General features: G+C 28.5%; 1 protein-coding gene across 1 annotated transcript in view; it reads left to right on the top strand.

Moving 5' to 3' along the window:
• Window positions 1–13,153, top strand: part of LOC111689444 (UHRF1-binding protein 1-like) — a 44,884-nt gene that overhangs the window by 2,757 nt on the left and 28,974 nt on the right. The window lies entirely within an intron of this gene.

Genomic DNA, 13,153 nt, shown 5'->3' with positions numbered 1-13,153 from the left:
TACATAGATTATCATTTGAAGGAAGAAAAAGTACCAAAAGTGGAATAAAGTTTACCTAAGTGGAAAGTACTAATAAAAAGAGTACAATGTTTCCCCTTTTCGCTTAGAAGTATATTTTTTTCGAGAATTAAGTTTACAAAATGTTCCGTATTTTAATCTACATATATATATCACAGATAAAACTCAAACGATTCAAATCTGCATTCATTTATTCCAGAAAAATTGTGCTTTAAAAAAGTACCAAACAATTTACTCGAATTTGGTCCTCTATAGGCCTTAGTTATCGAATTCCAAAATAATATACCAAAAGCTTATTTTGTGTGAGTAAATAAACTACTTTTTGAAATTTTATAAAATTTGACTCAATATGAGTTTGAATAAAATTAAATTTCCCGTTTTTCCCTTTTTTGGTACTTTTTTTATCCTAGTGAAATAGCAAAAATTTTATTACAATAAATATTACAGAGTCCGTAATTTAATATGAATAATTCAATAAACCGAAAAAGTTTTCTTAATGTGCTAAACAAAAGTACCATAAATACAGTTTTGTCCCTTTTACACCCAAAAAGGACTGAATTTTAAAAAAGTACGAAACAGGTGTCTCATAATTTTGAGAGATGTATCCAAAATATTTAGAAAAATTTGATTATGTTAATTAGTTTAAAAGTTATAAAGGGCTGAAAAAGGTACCAAAATTACCTTTGTTACACATGTTTACCCCTTAAAAGTACGAATTTCAAAAAAGTACATTTTAAGAGTAGATACAGGTACATTTAAAATTTTTTTTGTATCACTAATATTATGTAAGATATTTAAGAAAACCTGTTTTTTCCCCTTTTTACCCGTATATGTGCAAATTTCCAAAAATCCCTCCTTAGTGGATCTACATAACCAAAAACACATCTACTGTCAAAGTTTCATAATTCTAGGTTCAGCCATTTGGGCTGTGCGATGATGAATCAGTCAGTCAGTAACGCTACTCTTTTATATATATATAGATATAGATTAAATAATCATCTCCTATCGCCAATTATCATTTCTCGTGAAATATGTTGCCTTTTCATATTTTTCGTTTACTACCTTTTTGGCTGTGAAAAATTCCCTCTTGTGAAGTTTGTTGATAAAATTTTGTAAACATTGAACAGCTGTTCCATACAAAATTACTATTACTACAACTATTTGTGAATGAATTTTCTCTTCGAGGGAAATTAACATTTCAAGGGAACAAAATTTTCACTTCTATTGGCGATAGAGTGAATAGTCTAGAGTAATCTCCTTGTAATGGACTATGGACTAGTTGACTAGTAGACCAATTGACTAATAAATGTTGAGTAAATTGATTTGTCTATGCAATAGTCTATTGACAAGGTTATTTTAACTAGTCTATGAACTAGTAGTCTGTTCGATAGTCTATGAACTAGTTTGTATAAACTATTAACTTATCTACTGTTAGTCCAGTCTATGCTCTATGTTTTGAGTAAAAAATGTTTTAACAAAGTTACAAATTATTTCGATTTTTCGCCAAATAAGCTTAAGCTTGTTTGGTTTCGAACAATACTGTATTTTTAGTTTATTAAAATAATATAACACTAAAACGAAATTCCCCTTAAAAAAAATCTAAATTAAAATACATGTAGTATTTTTTATAAATTTTTAAATTTTATGATAAACAATATGTTTAACACTACTTCCAGTCAGGGTAAACATCATTACCAAAACACATACAAAAACACATACATCATGGGACACCCGTACGTATGCGTGTTATTTTCTTAATAAATGTATTCTCCTAAATGTTTCCTCTTTTTGACACAATATTAAAAACATTTTATCATTTTTGTTTTTATCCCCCCCAAACTCTATTATTATACTTTTTTACCCCAACACATATGCTTGATATTTATTTGTTAAAGTTTGCTCCTGCTCTTATTCTTCTATTTTTTTTTAACCTTATTTACTTGGCTAAAAGAAAGAAAAAATAGAGAAATAAATTGTTGCTTCCTTTTCCTGTATTTTGCTTTATATTTAAGTATAAATTACTTTACTGACTTGTCTACAACTCCCCAAAGAAATTGATGTAGTTCGATTTAGACATTTTTCAAAAAAAAAAAAAGAGACAAAAAAGAGACAGAGTTAAAGGGGCAACTTTTTTCTTATATTTTTATTTATTTGTTCTCATTTCTACTTCACTGCCTACGGATTTTTAATTGTAAATAAATCTACATTTAGTATAAATATTTGTTTTTAAAAGTACAAAAACAAGTGAGTCATTTTTTTTAATATGTATTTTGATTTTGTTATTTATCTATGTACTTGATTATTATTTATTTATTTTTGACATTTTCTTTAAAAAATAAACAACGAAATATTATTGTTTCACTTCTGTTTCATGTATCATGTTCTACACTGTTTATATTATCATTCTATTGTTTATTTCTTTTAACCAGATTATAAACAAAAACGTGTTTTGATACCCTACAAAATGAAAAGCATCGCACAACATTCCTGACATTTGTTGTAGTATATATATTCTTCTGTCATCGTAACCTATACCCTACACCAAGCAAGTAGATAGCGTATTATATGATTTATCTGGAACTAAGTAGTCAATCGTTTTCAATCGCTGATGTAATAATGATCGTGAGATTTTAGCTCTTTGCTTTTATTTAAAATGCTCTATTGTAGGGTATGTTATGAACGATTTTGATCAACTTTCTTACTTGTATATTACTTTAAGTGCATGTCTGTTCATAATAGATTCAATACTTATTTGAAAATTAAATATTTTAACTTTAAATATTTATAATTCAAGTAATTTTAACAAAACCAGATAAAAATTTTAAATGCAATTATGAAAAATCCGATATACCCTATACCTTATATTAAAATATAGCAATGGATTCAGTATCTCTATACCTTATAACACTTGAGTAGAGAATGTTCTAGTGGATTGGTGCTAATGTATGCACCATAATATTAATCCTATATCACTTTCAATTCATCTATATAATCAAGCTACAGGTTGCAGTTTTTAAAATAATTGAATGAAAATTGTCAGGTGGTGGGAAGTGTCCATGAGTGTCAAACATTTTTTTTTAAATAAATTTAAGGATTCTTTCCTCAAGGATTAATTAATATGGGAAGAACCATGCGCAATATTGCAAGTGCGTACAATGAATGTCGAGAGTTTTACGTGAGTACCAGGCCTGATGCCCTACCGCACAGAGGTCTTTTTCATCCACTGGGTAGACTTGGCAACGGTCTGCCATCGCCTCTTTATCCTTCAATAAATAACTCAGGTGGCAATTTTTGTACATTGGATTTGACCAGTCCATGTGCAAGCACTTTGCTGAAGTAATTGAACTATCTAATCCCTGACCATTGGATGGCTTCTGTTGATTCGGCAACAGCACCTAGAGACGTAACCGGTGGACCGAAGTACGATTCCATCGATGACATTGTTCTTACTCACAGGGACACACTGTGGTAATTCTGATATGAACATAGTATACTCTGAACATATTTGGACAAGGAAGGAAAATTCAATGGTATCATTTGTATATGATACCTTTCAATCATCATCATAAAACCCAGCACAAATCTCATTCATACAACACATTCATAAGAGAAAATGCTACGACACATTCATTATAAGTGACGTACCATATACAAATAATACCAACTCATTTCCAACGCTTATTCCCACAGTCACTCCTCTGTGGCATATTTGTTGTTTCGGCAACAGCACCGAACTTATCCCGAAATATTGACTTTACTTTACATCAGTCTTTAAACGCCACTTACTCTTTCCGCGAATTTGGGTTTAAACCACTACCACTACGAGGATCCCAAAGAAACCTCCACCAACTTACCAGCCAGGACATAGTCCTGCGGGCAACTAGCCACACATAGTACCAGATTATGCGGTGCTTTGATCTGACCTCTTTTCAATATATGCAAGGACAAAGTCAGGCAGTAGACTGTAGTATTTTCCTTTAAAAATTGATTATATTTTACAATTATAAAAGACTCTAAACTAAGAATAGTTTTTAAAGGTGTTTCTTACTAACTCATTAGCATAGACCTTAGTAACAGCCGAGAAATCGCCGGTATTCCCTAATCCCAAATCCAAATTATTACAAATGGTAATCATTTTTGCCCTAGGTCCTCTAGTTTAGCCAGAAAATGGACTTTTTATGCTTGCACTTAAAAATCGATTTTTGTTGGGAAATAAAAGTGATCACAGATTTTAATCCGTTTTGCCCTAAACCCTCTAGTTTAGCCAGAAAATGGACTTTTATGTTTTCACTAAAAAATCGATTTTTGTTGGGAATAAAAGTGATCACAAATTATAATCCGTTTTTCCATAAACCCTCTAGTTTAGCCAGAAAATGGACTTTTATGTTTTCACTCAAAAATAGATTTTTGTTGGGAAATAAAAGTGATCACAGATTTTAATTCGTTTTGCCCTAAACCCTCTAGTTTAGCCAGAAAATGGACTTTTATGTTTTCACTCAAAAATCGATTTTTGTTGGGAATAAAAGTGATCACAAATTTTAATCCGTTTTTCCATAAACACTCTAGTTTAGCCAGAAAATGTACTTTTACGTTTTCACTCAAAATTGATTTTTGTTGGGAAATAAAAGTGATCACAGATTTTAATCCGTTTTGCCAGAAAATGGACTTTTATGTTTTCACTCAAAAATCGATTTTTGTTGTGATCACAGATTTTAATTCGTTTTGCCCTAAACCCTCTAGTTTAGCCAGAAAATGGACTTTTACGTTTTCACTCAAAATCGATTTTTGTTGGGAAATAAAAGTGATCACAGATATTAATCCGTTTTGTCATAAACCCTCTAGTTTAGCCAGAAAATGGACTTTTATGTTTTCACTCAGAAATCAATGTTTGTTGGGAAATAAAATTGATCATAGATTTTAATCCGTTTTGCCCTAGGGCCTCTGGTTTAGCCAGAAAATAAACTTTTATGTTTTCACTTAAAAATCGATTTTTGTTGGAAAATAAAAGTGATCTCAGATTTTCATCCGTTTTGCCCTAAACCCTCTAGTTTAGCCAGAAAATGGACTTTTATGTTTTCACTCAAAAATCGATTTTTGTTGGAAAATAAAAGTGATCACAGATTTTAATCCGTTTTGCCCTAAACCCTCTAGTTTAGCCAGAAAATGGACTTTTATGTTTTTACTCAAAAATCGATTTTTGTTGGGAAATAAAAGTGATCACAAATTTTAATCCGTTTTGCCCTAAACCCTCTAGTTTAGCCAGAAAATGGACTTTTATGTTTTCACACAAAAATCGATTTTTGTTATAAAATAAAAGTGATCACAGATTTTAATCCGTTTTGTCATAGGGCCTTTGGTTTAGCCGGAAAATGGACTTTTATGTTTTCACTCAAAAATCGATTTTTGTTTGGAAGTAAAAGTGATCACAGATTTTAATTCGTTTTGCCCTAGGGCCTTTAGTTTAGCCAGAAAATGGACTTTTATGTTTTCACTCAAAAAACGATTTTTGTTAGGAAATAAAAGTGATCACAGATTTTACTCCGTTTTGCCTTAAACCCTCTAGTTTAACCAGAAAATGGACTTTTATGTTTTCGCTCAAAAATCAATTTTAGTTGGGTAATAAAAGTGATCACAGATTTCAATCCCCTTTGCCCTAGGGCCTCTAAATATTTACATACATATGCATGTTTGCTGGGTTATAGAACATTTACGCTAAGTTTATAAACATATTAATACATTGTTTATTTCAGTTTAGTACAGTTTACTATTAGTGTTCGACATTGTTTATACAATTTAACATTTACACTAAAAATAAACAAAGAAAAAAAAAACAATTTTCCGCATACGAGTAAACATATTCCCATATACCAGACGTACATATCAAAAATATACAGTGTCGAAAAAAAACTTTCCACATATTACCTGTTCTTTCCAAAATTTGAAAATTAAAAATGTGTAAAATGTAAAAATAACATAATAATAATTTATTAATTGGCTACTTAACATGTCATAGGTAAACTACTTATTGTACATTATGTTTTCAATCTTAAGTGAATTTAGTTATTTTCCTTATTTGAAATAACTCATTTAAAATTTAAATTTGTGCTCCCAAGATATCCTCTACTCACTGTTTACTTACACTGGTATAACTGAAACATTTTAAACTTTTCTTAAAAAACCCATAAAGCAGAAACGACAACAATACAAACCGTGGCACAAAAAAAATTTATATATTTTTTTAAGTTATTTTTCTTTTTTTTTTTGGTATTGCTGTTTGTATGTATGCATATTAACACTTCTTTCAAAAGTGTCTCAAACGTAAATGTTTGAAAAAGTTCATTAATTTTTTATTATTATTTCTGTGGAAAATTAATAGATTTTTAATAATATTTTTGTGGAAATTTTTTTTTGGTATAATTGAAGCATGGATGCGAATAAGGGCGTAAAGACCACCTTTTCAAAATCGCGTTTTTTCGCATAATTATATTAAACTAACCTTTTTACATCTATTCATAAAGAAATAAATTGAAAAATATAAATTTTTCGCTATTATAGATAGTTTTAAAAGCACGATTTTTAAATACTCTTTATTTTTTTGGGTAAAAAATATTAGCAATTTAATGTATTTTTCTGTAAAAAATCGTATAAATTTTAATTCTAATTGCACCAAATTTGCAGAATGGTTGGAAAACATTTCAAATTTATTAATTTTTTAATTATATTGCAAAAAAGATTATTATTGAATGAATTATTTAAGTACGAAAGTGTGGACAAGAAGAAGGGCGTATATTCATAACTATAGTTATATTTTAAAAAAAAGTTATTATATCTTGTTATTTTAGGATTATTTTAGTTAAAGAGGTCCTATCCAATTTGATAATGATACTAATGTGGTTCGCTGATTTTGACAATAACGCAATAAGGTGCGATTTAAAGATTTTTCTAAGAAAAAATTTTCTAAGTACAATTTTTACTATGCTATTGTTATTATACTTTTTTTATATGCATATTACTATAATTGATTGATTAATATACCAAATAAATCTGAAAACCGCTTATAGCAAACAATTTTTTAAATATATAGAAAAAATTAACTGCTCCAGGCTTCATTTATTTATATATACTTTCAACTAAAGTATATGGATATATGCCCTTATTCCATTTTAGCAAAATTTCAAGTATTAATTTTGGCAAGTTGTGACTCGAATTTTTTACTGAGTTTTAGCACAGGGATAGATGTGAGTTATATTTATGCATATATGTGAAAAAAGTAGGAAAAAAAGCCGATTTTAAAGTTTTCTGATGTTTTTATCGTCTTCTGTAAAATTTCCCAAATGGTTTATACGCCCTTATTCGGCTCCATGCTTCAATTATTATATTCTTTTGTTATTATTCTAATGCGTTTTTGAATAAACTAGAACTGAACTAGAACTGAACTAGAACTGAACTAGAACTGAACTAGAACTGAACTAGAACTGAACTAGAACTGAACTAGAACTGAACTAGAACTGAACTAGAACTGAACTAGAACTGAACTAGAACTGAACTAGAACTGAACTAGAACTGAACTAGAACTGAACTAGAACTGAACTAGAACTGAACTAGAACTAGAACTGAACTAGAACTGAACTAGAACTAAACTAGAACTGAACTAGAAATTATTATATTAAATAATATATTTCCATAAAATTTCAATTGCATTAGAAAAACAATGGTTAAACTAATTATTTTATTTAAATGCCTTTCTTTTGTTTTTGAATTAATTTCCTTTTTACTCACATTCAAAAGTTATTATTACCCTCATTTATTTCTGGTCCTTGTTGTTAATGTTAATGTTGGCAGTAGTTGCAATATTAAAAAAATATATATAAATGATAATTGTAAATGAATAATAATTCTAAAAAGAAACTAAAAAAGGATCATAAATTAAAATGGCTGGCATGCAGTCTGTCGTCGTCTCTATGATGTTTAAATGACAATTTTTCTGTTGCAAATTAGTCACATAATATTATTTAATTTTATGTGCATTTATGCACATCAGAGGTTTTCTATTTCTGCACAATTGTAAGGAAACATAGAATTCTGGAAGTGTTGTAAATTTCTTGAGGTTTTTCTCATCTTTTGTTATTCAACTTTATTTGTTCATTTCATTTCGTTTTGTATGTAAAGACCTCATGACTTTTCGTGTAAAAAAGTTATGAAAAGGAATAGTTTTTATTTTCTAGTTCATTTTATGTTCCCAATGGCAGAGGTTTTAGTTTAATGTATTAAACTCCTAGGACTCGTCGAACGGTTTAAAGGGATACATTTACACCGTTTCTAAACCTGTTCTAAACCCTTTTCTTAGGACTGGACTAACTTTATTCTTCGCAGATCATTATATATTTAAAATATTACCTCGTCAATTCAGGCACTAGTGTAGCCTTTTTTTAAAACATAAATTATAAAAATAGAAAAACTTTATGGGTGTAAGTGATGGGAAAAAACATCGTTTACATCCCTAGTTTACTTAAAAAAATAGTTGTTGGTTAGTAGGTGCTCTGGTGCTTCTACTTGCAACTGCGTGCTCATTTGTTTCTTGTAGACTGTGTAAAGCCACTTTAAGCATTTTGCTACTGGCACAAAATGCAAGCAGCACCTGTAATGTTTTACTTCCTCTGTTTTTTTAAACTTTTAATTTCATCAACTATACTTCTCTTCAGTTTTTTATTCACTTCTCGTGCCCTTTTTCACGTTTTATGAGCATGTTTTTATTATGTTATTTTCTCAACATTTTTATTTTTATTTTTAACTTGCGGGTGTAAATAAAAAATTGTGATTAAAAAAATAAAGTTGCGGTAGAAAATGCTGGTGGTGATGTTGGTATGTAACTGGTTTACCAGTGTGCCAGGACTTGTGATGGAACTGGGATAAATGCAGCAGTTTGCACACAAAATTAAAAAAGAATAAAAAATAATGTAATAAGCTTTAATACACCGTTTAAAATATTTACTTTTAGATTACATTAACGGGAAAAAATAAAGAATACTTGAAAATAGTAAATAAGGGAATTATTACACTTAAACGGTAATTAACAAAGTTATTTGCAAAACTAATTTTAAATCAATTCATTTTATTTTATTTATGATTTGGTGACAATAAATATTTATTTGCAGAAAGTTGTACTGTGGGGAATATCAGTTCTATTTTAATTCAGTTCTAGTTCAGATTTAGTTCAGTTCTAGTTCAGTTCTAGTTCAGTTCTAGTTCAGTTCTAGTTCAGTTCTAGTTCAGTTCTAGTTCAGTTCTAGTTCAGTTCTAGTTCAGTTCTAGTTCAGTTCTAGTTCAGTTCTAGTTCAGTTCTAGTTCAGTTCTAGTTCAGTTCTAGTTCAGTTCTAGTTCAGTTCTAGTTCAGTTCTAGTTCAGTTCTAGTTCAGTTCTGGTTCAGTTCTAGGTCAGTTCTATGTACTATGGATTGTCAGAAGACTTGTTCCTAAAGGTGTCATTTTAGATGTCTAACTGTAACTACATACACACTTGTGTATAAGAGTGTGAGCGGAAATATTAAGATTGTATTTCATTTTTCTTCCTTCAGCTATTGTTTTTATTGTTTTGTGGACAAATATGAAAAGTTTATAAACACACACACATTAATTACTACTGTCTTCCTATTTTTTCTCTCTGTATACAATTTCTCTTGTTTGAATCCTCATGATTGCATTTTGTTTCAGGACAATAAATAGTCAGTCATTTCTCGTAGTATTCGTTGTTGTTGTTGTTGTTTTTATGAAAGCATTAATTGTTTTAAAATAAATTTGCAATCAGTTTGTGTTTGACATATTTAATTAATGTTTTGTAGTGTTATATATTCAAGCCTAAAGGATTGTTTTAATTAATCTAATGACACAAAATATCAGCATGATTTATCAATTAAATATAATAATTGATAGAAGTATGAAATCAAGTAATATAATAGGCTTTTAAATATGTAAAAAAATATGTATATATAATTAAAATAGGGTTGAGGTTTGGGAAGAGGATAAGCAATGGGTAGACAACCTAATCAAAGTGTTTTTTTTATATATTTGCCATTCATTTTGATTTTAAAAATTTACTTTAGTTTTAGATTTTCATTATCTGTTTAAATAAGCAAATTAATTTGCAATTTTAACTTAGAAACAATACTTTGTTTTTATTACACTAGTCTACATAAATTTAATTTTCGAATAATATAAAATTTAAACTTTGATTTTAATTCGTTAGCAAGTTCATTAGGAGTATTACCATAAAGATGTTAATTGGTATTTTCCAGTTTGAAACAAATTCGAAATACAATCATTTTTATTGATTTGAAAAACCTTTGTAAAATTGAATCTGTATTTGCCAACTGTTCCCAATTGTTTTATATAGAACTAGCATACCCTGGATGCTTCGCTACTCTAACTATGTTCAATATCGTAAAAATATCAAAAAGTACCATCGGAAAAACGAAAAAGTACAAAGATCTCTTTTAATAAATTCTCATTTAATAAGGACCGTGTGTTCCGGTTAATCATTATAAAGAATCCATTTGAATAATAGAAAAGTACCAAATAGTTTCCACAACCAGAATATTATTCAGTCAAGACCATGTATTTTAAAATTAATGTTCCTAGGTTGAATATTTTAGAAAATTAAAAAAGTACAATTTATGAGATAAAAAGTACTAAAAAGTTGTCTCTTAAAGGATCTTTTTCAATGAGGACCGTGTATGTTTAATAATCATGTGTTTTCAGTTCATATTAAAGAACATACATAGAGTACATTTAAAGGAAGAAAAAGTACCAAAAGTGGAATAAAGTTTACCTAAGTGGAAAGTACTAATAAAAAGAGTACAATGTTTCCCCTTTTCGCTTAGAAGTATACTTTTTCGAGAATTAAGTTTACAAAATGTTCCGTATTTAAATCTACATATATATCAAAGATAAAACTCAAACGATTCAAATCTGCATTCATTTATTCCAAAAATTGTGCTTTAAAAAAAGTACCAAACAATTTACTCGAATTTGGTCCTATATAGGCCTTAGTACTCGAATTCCAAAATAATATAATAAAAGCTTATTTTGTGTGAGTAAATAAACTACTTTTTGAAATTTTATAAAATTTGACTCAATATGAGTTTGAATAAAATTAAATTTCCCGTTTTTCCCTTTTTTGGTACTTTTTTTACCCTAGTGAAATAGCAAAAATTTTATTACAATAAATATTACAGAGTTAGTCCGTAATTTAATATGAATAATTCAATAAACCGAAAAAGTTTTCTTAATGTGCTAAACAAAAGTACCATAAATACAGTTTTGTCCCTTTTACACCCAAAAAGGACTGAATTTTAAAAAAGTACGAAATAGGTGTCTCATAATTTTAAGAGATGTATCCAAAATATTTAGAAAAATTTGATTATGTTAATTAGTTTAAAAGTTATAAAGGGCTGAAAAGGGTACCAAAATCACCTTTTTTACACATGTTTACCCCTTAAAAGTACGAATTTCAAAAAAGTACCAGACACCCATCTGCTCTTTTTAAGAGTAGATACAGGTGCATTTAAATTTTTTCTTGTATCACTAATATTATGTAAGATATTTAAGAAAACCTGTTTTACCCGTTTTTTTCTCTTTTTTACCCGTAAATGTGCAAAAATCCCTCCTTAGTGGATCTACATAACAAAAAACACATCTACTGTCAAAATTTCATGATTCTAGGTTCAGCCGTTTGAGCTGTGCGATGATGAATCAGTCAGTCAGTAACGCTACTCTTTTATATATATAGATAGTTGTGGATCGTGAATTTTGAAAGACTGAACTGATAAAGATGTTTGTTTTACCTCTAACTAAGCTTGATCTTACCATACAAGTATTTTAAAATATATTATTAACCTGTTTTCTGTTGTTCAGTGTAATTAAATTGTTTGATTAAAATTTTAAAATTTGCAAAATACAATTATCTCAACAAAGTTACAATTCAAGGTCATGTGAACACGTGAAAGAAATAAGATCATTGGACCATGCCGAAGTAATCGAATTTTATACAGTTTCAGTTCCATGTAATGTAATCGTGTAAAATCGACTTTCAAGTACAATACAAATATTGAGCATAAAGTGACAAAAAGTAAATCTTTCTGTCAGAAATCGATCTCAGACGGTTTCGCAAGTCAAAAGTAGTATAGTTCCCATTACTGCTTTACAGAAAGTTTTTATAATTTTAACAGTTATTTCTTTTTTTACCGTATTCCATTTTGTTTGACTCTTCTGACCCATACACAGATATAACTTACACATCATACTTTCTTATGGTCACGTTTTAAATACATTTAATTCAATCACTACAATAAATCGAATGTAAATGTGTCATGCGTGTGTGTGTGAATGTTAAACGATATGAAATCATTATGTGTAAAAAAAAAAATGAAAAAAAAATCAATAAAAAATATTAATTAAAACTAAAACATACAGTAAGTACGAAAATAAATTACTTTGAAAGATTTTCATTTAACATAGTAATTGAATTACTTCTTTCCTAGATGAACAAGGTAATGACACTTACCATTCAGTAAGACTTAGAGAAAGTTCTATGAGAAAATCTGATAAACCAAATTTGAACAAAGAAAATTAACAGTTTTGAAATTTTCAATAAATTAATATAGGCTACCCACTATCTTCTCTCCCTCTTCTTCTAAAATTTTTAAAACTAAATTAATTCATAACAACCTTAAGAATATAATTTCATTTCGCTGTAATTTTTCATGCTTTTCTACATGATAATATTTAACTTTCTCTCTTATACAATTGAATGATGTGTTTTTTTATAATAATATAAATTTATTGCATTAAAAAATACAAATTAATTATATAGAAAAATACATTTTACAATTTACATACTTAAAAAGTCTAATTCTTTTTAAAATACCATTTAACATATTTTGTTCTAATTTTTTTTACTAGACTAACGGGTGTTTAAACTATTTACATTAAAACTATCATAAAAAGGTTAATAAATGTAGTCTAGTCTATAGTTTAGTCTAGTCTATAGTCTAGTCTATAGTCTAGTCTATAGTCTAGTCTATAGTCTAGTCTATAGTCTAGTCTATAGTCTAGTCTATAGTCTATAGTCTAGTCTATAG

Source organism: Lucilia cuprina, chromosome 2, assembly GCF_022045245.1.
Source record: "Lucilia cuprina isolate Lc7/37 chromosome 2, ASM2204524v1, whole genome shotgun sequence".
NCBI classification, from domain to species: domain Eukaryota; kingdom Metazoa; phylum Arthropoda; class Insecta; order Diptera; family Calliphoridae; genus Lucilia; species Lucilia cuprina.
Note: the sequence above shows the minus strand (reverse complement) of the source record. Positions and strands in the feature narration are given on the sequence as shown.